This window comes from Eptatretus burgeri, chromosome 15, assembly GCF_056783735.1.
Source record: "Eptatretus burgeri isolate ZD-2024b chromosome 15, Ebu_testis_v1, whole genome shotgun sequence".
In the NCBI taxonomy this organism is placed as follows: domain Eukaryota; kingdom Metazoa; phylum Chordata; class Myxini; order Myxiniformes; family Myxinidae; genus Eptatretus; species Eptatretus burgeri.
Window position 1 is genome coordinate 10989709 of NC_140975.1, and position 12361 is coordinate 11002069.

The following is a 12361-nucleotide window of genomic DNA, read 5'->3' on the forward strand; positions in this document are numbered from 1 at the left end:
GGACTAGGAGTCGGAGTAGGAGTAGGAGTTGGAGTAGGATACGGAGTAGAAGCAGGAGCAAGAGTCGGAGTAGGAGTCGGAGTCGGAGTAGGAGTAGGATTAGGAGTAGGAGTAGGACTTGGTGTAGGACTCGGAGTCGGAGTCGGAGTGGGAGTCGGATCAGGAGTAGGAAGAAGAGGAAGAGGAAGACAGGAGAGGATGAGAGGCGGAGCTTTTCCCTGCAAGCTGTTCGGGTAATTTGTTAATTTGAAGGTTCATCTCCTGGAGACCGGAAAAAAACACTTTCGTTTTGATTGGATGGCTAAGGCTCTTACCTGGATCTTACCTGGAGGGGTTTGTGATCCAGAACCATTTTGTTCCGCTAAACTGCAGTGTTCGTGCTCTGATTGGTGTTCTGCACTGGTTAAAACATGAAATTCAATTTGAATTTCCTAATTAATCGATCATAAACTAGACTGACAGACAACGTGAACCAATTGCTTCACCTCACCTTGCACGACGCCGGTGGGGAAACAATAAACAGAGAGGTGACAGAGACCGCACCTGATAAAAGCTCAGTGGGAAGGACCCGTTTGGTTCTGATTCGTCATGGCGCATTTAGCGGGTCCGGATGGCTCTGAATCTGATGGCGTGTCGCCAGGTCGGCACGGCGTTGTCCGGCATTCCGAGGCAGATGATAGGAAGGAGCGATCAGAGCGAATCTGGTGGGATCGTGTTTTGGTTCTGCTCGATCTCGTTAGAATTCGGTTTATCGGTTTATTGAGAGAATGAGGAGTTATCCTGGTTTTTTTTTGTTTTTAATGTATCCCGTGACCCGCGCCGCGACCCGCGCCGCGACCCGCGCCGCGACCCGCGCCGCGACCCGCGCCGTGACCCGCGCCGCGACCCGCGCCGCGACCCGCGCCGCGACCCGCGCCACTAACCAATTAATGCATTTTGTTTTCTTGAAGGCAATCGCTGCTGTTGGAAGCGAGTCTACGGGGTCGCCCCGGGTTCCCCCTCGGGAGAAGAGTCATCATTCTCGGTGAGCGCAAATGGCCGGGACTGGTTTAGCACCCGAGTCCGATAAAAACACAGACACCTTGAACCTGAAAAATAGCAACGATGTCTGTCTGCCTTGTGTTTACTCTGCGCTGAAGTGGTTTGTTTGCTTTTTATTTACTTCGACGAACGAGTTAAACTCTAACCACTGGTTGATATTAGTAAACTTATTTTCTGCTTTGTCATTGGATTTTGAATCGATCAGTTAACATGGACATTCCACGTTGGACATTTACTGGTGCACAGCCTTGGGTTGGGTCGACACACCTGGACCCCGAGCTGCCAAGCAAGCTTGCTGTAGCTTCTAGAATCTTACAACGGCACCAGGTAGAGGGCATACCTCCACCAAGCTGAACTGTTTACATTTTGAATCCCACTGATGGGCTGGTTCTGGATCCGGACCTGAACCAGAATCGAATTTGCTTGTTCTTGTCTTCTACCCAACTCGTCCACCAAGATTTGTCATCACTCGTCCACAACTTTTTGAGATGTTATCTGACGTATCAGTTTTTAGCACCATCTCTCGATGCTAAAGAATCACTTAAAGTCCGGTATCGGCATCCAGATCTTCACCAAAATCGAATCTATTTGTCCTTGGCACACACCCAACCTGTCCACCAGGTTTTGTCTGAATCCGTCCATAGCTTTTTTGAGATATCCTGCTCGCAGACAGAACGGGAGTGAATACAGAATCTCCCTTCACCTTCGGTGGTGGAGATAAAAATTGCTTTGAGGTGAATGTTATGTTGGGCAGGAAAGGGGACATCGTGGAACTGAGTAGTGGATTGGCAGAGACTGAACCAGGACACCCGAACCAAGGATCCACTCACCAGGACACCATATAAAGGGGATCCGGGCAGTCCCATATCCTCCGTGTGAACTAAAGCCACGTTCAGACCCTCATCCGTTGCTGGGACACTTTATCTCCAGGTTTGATTTGCTGCCATGTTGTGATTGGTTTGCTTCCTCTATGATGTCTTGGCCTGATTCTGCCCTCAGGTGACCAGGACTCTGGGAAAGAATCTTTGGCTGCAGCTCTCTGGGGTGCACCAGGGGGGTTGATGATTAAGAGTAGGAATGGCCTAAACTACTTGTACTTTTCTAAACACGATATCTACACCGAAGGTAACGAACTGCACCAACCATTTCTCCACCTCTAACTGCCACCTCACCCCCTCACCACCACCCTTCTTCCGATGTAGTGTGTTTGCAACACTCACCTACCATCTTTCATGCGTTATTCGTATCTCGCCCATAATCTTCACTGCCACATTGTATTTTGTATCTATTTCTCCTCGTCTTCTTCCCACATTCTCAGAGTTGGAGTACTGCAGTGTGTGGATCATATCTGGAGATCCGCAGGATAAACACTTTCTGCGCTTGGCATTGCCCACTGATGCCGTGTATCCAGAGACCGAGTATTTCAAGTGTGAGCCTTTCCGTGGGTGGAGTGCTGTCGTCATCTTGGTGGTTGACCTGGCCCGTCCCTGGGCGGCGTGCGCTAGTTTGCAACAGTGGGCCACGGTTCTTGAGCAGCATTTGGATGGACTTGGAGTTTCTGATGATGCGCTGAAGGTGGCCAGGTGGAAGAGTGAGTTTATTATCTCCGCCACCGAAGGTGGACGGAGCTGGTGTTTTCACCCCTGTCTATCTGTGAGCGGGATATTTTAAAGTTTTTATTTTTTGGACAGATTCAGGCAAAACTTGGTGAACAGGTTGGGTGTGTGCCAATGATTATTTTATTACATTTTAGTGAAGATCCAGATGCAATAATTTTTTTCAGTCCATTAAGAGGGTCAAAAACGATGTACGTAGAGCATATCTCAAACAGTTGTGGACGGATTTGGACGAAACTTGATGAATAAGTTGGGTAAGTGATGAGAACGAGCCGATTGGATTTTGGTGACTGTTCGGATGCAGATCTGGCCGATCGGTGGGATATAAAATGTCAACCGTTCAGCCTGGCGAAGGTATGTGCTCCACCGAGTACCGGTTTTAGTTATAACTGGTATGGGAACAGTTTGGCTGAATTTGAGTTTGAAGTCTGGTTGGAATGTTATTCCTCTCATTCTGGAGCAGTTGAGCGCCCCTTGTATGAATCGGAAATGGGTGCAGATTTTGAGAAGATCTGTTGTACTCGAGCAATATGCGCAACGCCTGTGCGGTATATAACGCCAAACTCGTCATTATCAAGTAGAGGAAGAACATGATGCGTTTAAATTTATTCTGTACAGTATTTAAATGTTAAATATTTGGAGGTTGAGTTTGTCGTGGTTAGTTTTTATTTATTTATTTATTTTTTTGATGGCGACCCTCAGAGTAACTATTTTGATTTCCTCTTGTGGTGAAACGTTTCAGTGACCTGGGATATTGGAGACTTCGTAAAAGGTGATGATTATGCACCTGCGACGTCGTCTGACTTCCGACACCAGGACGAACAATCCGAGAGCCCTCGGCATCAGCTCACAGGCCTGGCTGTCAAGAAAAATCTTGGCCTTCCAATTGTGGTGGTTGGAACAAAGGTAGAGAGAGCTGCTCACTCTGGGTCACGGTCGTGGACATATTTCCTTGGTTTGAATAATAGTAGATCTGCGGTGATATCTGGCTCGATGTCACCTGCTTTTTGGAAAGTTTACCTTTGTTCTTATCCCACAGTGTGACAAACTCCTGGGTTTTGTGAAGGAGCACAAACTGAGTGACGAGCACATGGATTTTATCCAGATTCACCTTCGTCGTATCTGCTTAAGCTGTACCGTGGGCTGAGTATCGCTCGTAGTTTTTATTATAATCACAGGAATTGTGTCTGACATCAAAATCCAAGTTGTCTTTGGGGAAACCAAATAAAAAAAAGTATTTTCTGGAGTTGTCGACCTTTAATTGTGAGGGAAGAAGAGGAGATGCAATAAGGATACGCTTTTTGTCTTTTGTTTTGCTTCTTCCTCAAAACCCGTTGTACAGACGGGGCTGCGATGGCATACCTGTGCGTACACGAGCAAAACGGTGTGCAGCAGCTGAGGTCGTACTTGGAGTGGCGACTATGCAGGCGGTGGGGTGCTGCACAGGTGTTTTACCGGGAATACCCATCTATTTTCATGTGAGTTTAGTTTTTGCTTGATTTTGCTCATTTTTGGGGAGGTGTATGTCCTCAGGAGTTTGTTGGGTTGTAAGTATTCAGTGGCATTGTCTTCTATTTTGTGAGATGTATTTGTGGTTGTGATTATAATTAATTATTTTATCTGTTGATTTATTTTGCAGACCAGCTGGTTGGGATGGTGAGCGCAAGATCGCCATTTTGTCTAAATGTCTGCAGCACCTTGATCCTCAGACCCCTTATGAGGATGTCATTGTTGAGCCGACGAGTGAAAAGGCAAGTCCTAATATTGATTTGGTTCTATAATAATAATAATAATAATAATAATAAAAACAACACGAATGCAGTGAAGATTACCATCATGACATTTGTGATGCCATGCTGTGAAAACGTAATCCAGTAGCCTGACAAAATGCAACTCCTTCGGATCATCAGCTGGTAGGAGGGGTTTTCAAAAGGTTCTCAAGGTGAGATGGATACATACTCAATAACGCAAAGCATGCCAACATGCATTCTGGTTTTCCACCTACTACCCCCCCCCCCCCCACAACCCTCGTTCTACTATTACAAGACCTACTACTTCACCCCCACCTGCTCTTACTATGAGTACTGCCACCACCTCACTCCTAGTTGTTGCTCCTCCTCCTCTTCCTATTTTGTCCTCGCTCCTCCTCCTAGTTGTTGCTCCTCGCTCCTACTACTCCTCTTACTAATTGTCCTTCCTCTTCCTCCTCCAACTACTACTTTAATGGCCCAGATTGTTCCCACCTGCTTGTGGGGTCCATTGGGGAATGTTTTTGGCTCAACTCCTTCAAGAACCTGCTGTCCAGGTCGGGCATTCAGCTGAAGCTGATTGATTGAGGTAAGACGTAATTTTTTTTCCAGGTGTCGGTGATAACTTAACTAATCTTCACAAAATACAGCGTGGGTCTTTAAGGGCCACCAACTAATGCTGGCCGACAGAACACCAGGCTTAATGTCGGTCAGATGGACCATTTTGTGATGCTATAACCTGCATGGGAATACCTGACGGTGTTGAGTCAGGAACGGTGATCAAACAAGACTTATTGCTACCTGAACGTTAGTAAAGTACTTTCTTTACCTCTGCAATCATCCTTCCACACTTATTTTTCAATACACAAGTATGCACAATTTGTATCTCAGCCTCTTACTTTTTTTTTGTGTCTTGGACTATTGTATCTTTTATTTTTGAATATCCCTTTTCCCTCTAACCCTTCAATTAAAGAGCGACGTTTTATTCGTGAAGTCGAGAGATCCAGCTGTGATGGTACTTCTTCAAAGTAGAATTTCACCTTTTTGAAAACCGTGTTTGTCACATGAACAATTTACCAAGTTGACAAATAAATGGTGCAGTTTGTCCACTAATTTACTGCCCTATAGAAATTGTCACTGTGAGATTATGCCACCCGAGCACAGGTGAGATGATGCCACCAGAGTGCATGACATCGTGTACAGGTGAGATGATTCCACCCGAGCGCATAACATTGTGTACAGGTGAGATGATGCTACCCGAGCACATGACATTGTGTACAGGTGAGATGATGCTACCCGAGCACATGACATTGTGTACAGGTGAGATGATGCCACCCGAGCGCAAGACATCGTGTACAGGTGAGATGATTCCACCCGAGCGCATGACATCGTGTACAGGTTAGATGATGCCACCCGAGCGCATGACATCGTGTACAGGTGAGATGATGCTACCCGAGCACATGACATTGTGTACAGGTGAGATGATGCCACCCGAGCGCAATACATCGTGTACAGGTGAGATGATTCCACCCGAACGCAAGACATCGTGTACAGGTGAGATGATTCCACCCGAGCGCATGACATCGTGTACAGGTGAGATGATACCACCTGAGCGCATGACATAGTGTACAGGTGAGGTGATGCCACCCGAGTACAGGTGAGATGATGCCACCCGAGCGCATCATGTACAGGTGAGATGATGCCACCCGAGCGCATGACATCGTGTGCAGGTGAGATGATGCCATCCGAGCGCATGACATTGTGTACAGGTGAGATGATGCCACCCGAGCGCAAGACATCGTGTACAGGTGATGCCACCCGAGTGCAGGTGAGATGATGCCACCCGAGCGCAAGACATCGTGTACAGGTGATGCCACCCGAGTGCAGGTGAGATGATGCCACCCGAGCGCAAGACATCGTGTACAGGTGAGATGATTCCACCCGAGCGCATGACATCGTGTACAGGTTAGATGATGCCACCCGAGCGCATGACATCGTGTACAGGTGAGATGATGCTACCCGAGCACATGACATTGTGTACAGGTGAGATGATGCCACCCGAGCGCAATACATCGTGTACAGGTGAGATGATTCCACCCGAACGCAAGACATCGTGTACAGGTGAGATGATTCCACCCGAGCGCATGACATCGTGTACAGGTGAGATGATACCACCTGAGCGCATGACATAGTGTACAGGTGAGGTGATGCCACCCGAGTACAGGTGAGATGATGCCACCCGAGCGCATCATGTACAGGTGAGATGATGCCACCCGAGCGCATGACATCGTGTGCAGGTGAGATGATGCCATCCGAGCGCATGACATTGTGTACAGGTGAGATGATGCCACCCGAGCGCAAGACATCGTGTACAGGTGATGCCACCCGAGTGCAGGTGAGATGATGCCACCCGAGCGCAAGACATCGTGTACAGGTGATGCCACCCGAGTGCAGGTGAGATGATGCCACCCGAGCGCAAGACATCGTGTACAGGTGAGATGATTCCACCCGAGCGCATGACATCGTGTACAGGTGAGATGATGCCACCCGAGCGCATGACATCGTGTACAGGTGAGATGATGCTACCCGAGCACATGACATTGTGTACAGGTGAGATGATGCCACCCGAGCGCAATACATCGTGTACAGGTGAGATGATTCCACCCGAACGCAAGACATCGTGTACAGGTGAGATGATTCCACCCGAGCACATGACATCGTGTACAGGTGAGATGATACCACCTGAGCGCATGACATAGTGTACAGGTGAGATGATGCCACCCGAGCGCATCATGTACAGGTGAGATCATGCCACCCGAGCGCATGACATCGTGTGCAGGTGAGATGATGCCATCCGAGCACATGACATTGTGTACAGGTGAGATGATGCCACCCGAGCGCAAGACATCGTGTACAGGTGATGCCACCCGAGTGCAGGTGCGATGATGCCACCCGAGCGCAAGACATCGTGTACAGGTGATGCCACCCGAGTGCAGGTGAGATGATGCCACCCGAGCGCAAGACATCGTGTACAGGTGAGATGATTCCACCCGAGCGCATGACATCGTGTACAGGTGAGATGATGCCACCCGAGCGCATGACATCGTGTACAGGTGAGATGATGCTACCCGAGCACATGACATTGTGTACAGGTGAGATGATGCCACCCGAGCGCAATACATCGTGTACAGGTGAGATGATTCCACCCGAACGCAAGACATCGTGTACAGGTGAGATGATTCCACCCGAGCACATGACATCGTGTACAGGTGAGATGATACCACCTGAGCGCATGACATAGTGTACAGGTGAGGTGATGCCACCCGAGTACAGGTGAGATGATGCCACCCGAGCGCATCATGTACAGGTGAGATGATGCCACCCGAGCGCATGACATCGTGTGCAGGTGAGATGATGCCATCCGAGCACATGACATTGTGTACAGGTGAGATGATGCCACCCGAGCACAAGACATCGTGTACAGGTGATGCCACCCGAGTGCAGGTGAGATGATGCCACCCGAGCGCAAGACATCGTGTACAGGTGATGCCACCCGAGTGCAGGTGAGATGATGCCACCTGAGCGCAAGACATCGTGTACAGGTGAGATGATTCCACCCGAGCGCATGACATCGTGTACAGGTGAGATGATGCCACCCGAGCGCATGACATCGTGTACAGGTGAGATGATGCTACCCGAGCACATGACATTGTGTACAGGTGAGATGATGCCACCCGAGCGCAATACATCGTGTACAGGTGAGATGATTCCACCCGAACGCAAGACATCGTGTACAGGTGAGATGATTCCACCCGAGCGCATGACATCGTGTACAGGTGAGATGATACCACCTGAGCGCATGACATAGTGTACAGGTGAGGTGATGCCACCCGAGTACAGGTGAGATGATGCCACCCGAGCGCATCATGTACAGGTGAGATGATGCCACCCGAGCGCATGACATCGTGTGCAGGTGAGATGATGCCATCCGAGCGCATGACATTGTGTACAGGTGAGATGATGCCACCCGAGCGCAAGACATCGTGTACAGGTGATGCCACCCGAGTGCAGGTGAGATGATGCTACCCGAGCGCAAGACATCGTGTACAGGTGATGCCACCCGAGTGCAGGTGAGATGATGCCACCCGAGCGTATGACATCGTGTACAGGTGAGATGATTCCACCCAAGCGCATGACATCGTGTACAGGTGAGATGATACCACCTGAGCGCATGACATCGTGTACAGGTGAGGTGATGCCACCCGAGTGCAGGTGAGATGATGCCACCCGAGCAGATGACATCGTGTACAGGTGAGATGATACCACCCGAGCGCATGACATCGTGTGCAGGTGAGATGATGCTATCCGAGCGCATGGCATCATGTACAGGTGAGATGATGCCACTTGAGCGCATGGCATCGTGTACAGGTGAGATGATGCCACCCGAGCACATGACATCGTGTACAGGTGAGAAGTTTGAAGTAAAGCATGGCGTCCAATGCCTTGCCTTCTTTATCCACCAAACTCACACTATTTTGTGGAAACCCTTCTGTTCTGTTTTTTTTTTTCTATTTTGGAAAGCCGTTCACACAAATGTGGTTTTTATTTTATTCCAAAGTCTGGTCTGCATAATTCACGGCACGGTCACCGAACCGTCACTGTGTACCCTTTAAATACCGCAGCGAATGGTTTGTGGATTTTCGAATGTTGGACCCACCTACTCGTTTGCGGAACACCAATTATAATGAACCCGCATTGTTTGGTTATGTACGTTTGGTCTAAGAAGAGTATCTGTGTAATTATGGAGTTTTAATCCTAGATTTTGTGTTTACATAAACGTTTTGTATTGTGTGGTTGCTTTGCTGTTCCTACCTTCTGCAGGCCATAAAAGAAGAAGAAATCCTTGCAAAGGATGATCAAGACTTTTTGCAGGAACTACAGGTCTGTGGTTGTTGTGGTTGTGGTTGTTCCATGAGATGAGTTCCATTCTTTGTAGCCGGTGCTAAACGGAAGCCGGATAACTCTGATGGGAAGCTTTCATTTGGTCGGGCTGGTTCAATCGGATTGTAGAGTCGATAGTGCATTCCTTTCCTGACCAAACTATAAACTGCTGGATTGGTGCTGTCGCAGGCGAGGCCTTGCATCATAAAGCATGGCCTCCCTCGGACGGCCATTAAGGCGGGTATCTCGTCTGCTCATATCAATTGATGGATCATAAAGACCCCATGTATCCTGAGTGAAGAGCAGGCAAGTTATCCTTGGCACCCTGAACAAATAATAAATCTCTGTTCAAATCACCTTCAGTAGACCACAAGGCCTGGCCAGTTGATTCATGAAAGACTTGAGCCAATAATCTTCCTTGGCTGACACCCCCCCCCCCCCGTCCTCTGCTCCCCTCTCCTCCAAAACGGTGGAAGTAGTAGTAGTAGTGGTGGTGGTAGTATTTTTGAACTGGGCTCTTTTTATTTGTGAGTCAATGTTGACTATGCTCTTCCAGTCCATTCCTGGGTGGCCAAATAAAAATGCAGAGCAATATATACCCCAAGATTTGCTTTAAATTATGCCATGTATGCTCTTCCTGGAAGGCCATTGGAAATGAAACCGTGTGGAATCCAGTGTTGTGTGATTGTCTGCACTTTGTGTTGTGTTTCCACAGCTGATGCTGTCCAAACCACCTCCGAGCCCTTTGTTGACTCCCCACAAGGTGAGTTGATGATGAAGGCCACCTGTTTAATATTTTTAATATATATATATATATATATTTTTAGCACCGATTCCCATTCTGCTTGTATGAATGCCAAGTGTTTGGATGTACAGGCAAGACCCCTACGTGCAATTCTCTCCAGGATACTCCAATCAAGTCTCCCAGGACGTTTAATCCTCCCAGGTCGCATCGAACTCCCGTTCGTGGACCAGAGCCCCAAATCATCACCACTTCCCATTCCACCCCCAGGAGAGGGCCAAATGTGGGAGGAAGTGGTAAACTTCTTGCAGCATCATTCTTTTATGTCGGGGGTGTTCGTGATTGTGCATGAACAATGGTTTGGATTGTTCTTTCAAAGTGCAAATATAATTGAAGGCTTTTTTTTCTTCAATGTCCGAGATGGAGCAGATGATATCTGGACTAATATATCAGAAGATTCTGGGGGTCGTGTTGGATGTGATCGAGTCTAGTGGAGTTTAGCCATTCGGGGGGGGGGGGGAGGGGTAAAATATCAGTTCGGAATGTAAAAGATTGCGTCAAGAATGAAGTATCAAAAGCTAGATCTTCCTCTTTCCCAACCCTGAAGGTGATGGCAAGCAGCAGCTGACGAAGATGTTTTTCAAAAACTTGATTGGCAGAAAGTCCTTATCTGCAAACACTTCAAGTCCAGGTCAGTGAGTGTTACATTGTGTAGCATAAAGTCAGAATCTAATTACGTAACAGCTACGAGCACCTTTGTTCCATTTAACTAATTGACTCCTTTTACTGGCTTGTTAATAAATAATTGCCCAAACTTTTATATCAATTTGATTGTTACTTTTGCTTCAATGTTCTCCTGGATTCAGGATCCGCAGCTGGTTCGTTGGCTGTTCCAAGGACCCCACAGCACAGTGAAGACGATTGTGGAGAGAGGAAGTAGTTGATCACACGCCACACTGTTCACTTCGACATTTGGTCTCGGTGCATCTTTGATGCCCTTTATTTATTTATTTATTTTTAACTTGCATGTCTGTCCAACTCCTCCTTGCTTTAAAATACAAGTATGCTGTGTCCGGTTAAGTCGGAATACCTTTTGACCTCCATTTTTTTATTATTGAAAACCAAGCTTGTTTGAATGTATCGACCTAAAGTATTCATAAAATAAAGATTTATTGAGTGCATACAATGCAAACACCTGAGTTTTGCTTTTATTATTATTTTAGCTCACCTGGAATGTAGTTCTGGGGAGCTTATGGGATGGCACGTCGTCCGTCCGTCCACAAATACTTTAAACTTCTCAAACTGCACATAGGATTTCGATGAAACTTTACCACAATGTTCACCACCCATGATGTACCAAGGTTTGTGCATGGCATTAAAAAATTGTGGCTAAAGGGGTTATTGGGTGGGGGTTGCCCCCAAAAGATGTGTTTAAGAAAAAAAAAAAAAAAGGTAAAACAAACAAGCTATATCCACAATTTAGTGGAAACTCGACCACAACTTTTCATCACCCATGATGCACCAAAGATTGTTCACACCATTAAAAAAAAAAATTAGGGTCTTTGGGGGTGTTGCTCCCCCAATAGAGGTATTTGCTTCTCAAACTCCACAATTCCAATGAAACTTGACCAATGAAAACACCTGTGATGTACTAAATCTTGTTCCCAACATGAAAAAATCCAGATCAGATTATTATTCTTTTTAAAAAAAAAAGTGATTCTTCACCAAAGACAGATGGGGCTGAAAATACGATATTGCTGTGATGAATTGAAGGATGTGACGCGTGATCACATGTCACACGGCTCGCACACGGGACAGATAAAACCGAGATTCCGCGCGGTCGGTGGGATTGTCCCTGGGGCATTGTCATTTACGGCGGTGGTTCACTTGGTGCTCGTTGAATGGTGAGAATTGAGAGTATACCGGACTCCGAGCTAATTGCTGATTTATTTTGCGATGATCGACTGCACATGGAAACCTTTCTGCACATGTACTCCTTGCTACACATGTATTCCTTGCTGCACATGTATTCCCTGATGTGTCTGCAGAAGCGGCTTCAATCAAGTGAAATAAAGCCTACACTCCGAAGGTTTTTCCCTCGCATTCATTACAATTTATTTCACTTGATCCCTTCGGCTCCCTCAACCGACGATGGACAAGATCTACAAGCCGGAGAGGTTCGACGCAGACCCAAACGCGACTGACTCGGAAATGAAATGGTCGCATTGGTTGCGTTCCTTCTCACACTCTCTGACCATTATTGAAGAGGGAGC

General features: G+C 47.4%; 1 pseudogene across 1 annotated transcript; it reads left to right on the plus strand.

The window, feature by feature from the left end:
* The first annotated feature begins 343 nt into the window (after positions 1-343).
* LOC147011496 (cytoplasmic dynein 1 light intermediate chain 2-like) lies at positions 344-11272 on the plus strand (annotated as a pseudogene). The gene is made up of 13 exons (XR_015051701.1): positions 344-704; positions 951-1024; positions 2041-2166; positions 2360-2632; positions 3400-3563; positions 3697-3790; positions 4000-4135; positions 4297-4408; positions 9287-9346; positions 10062-10109; positions 10252-10384; positions 10696-10779; positions 10955-11272. The product of XR_015051701.1 is annotated as a cytoplasmic dynein 1 light intermediate chain 2-like (transcript).
* The last annotated feature ends 1089 nt before the right edge of the window (positions 11273-12361 follow it).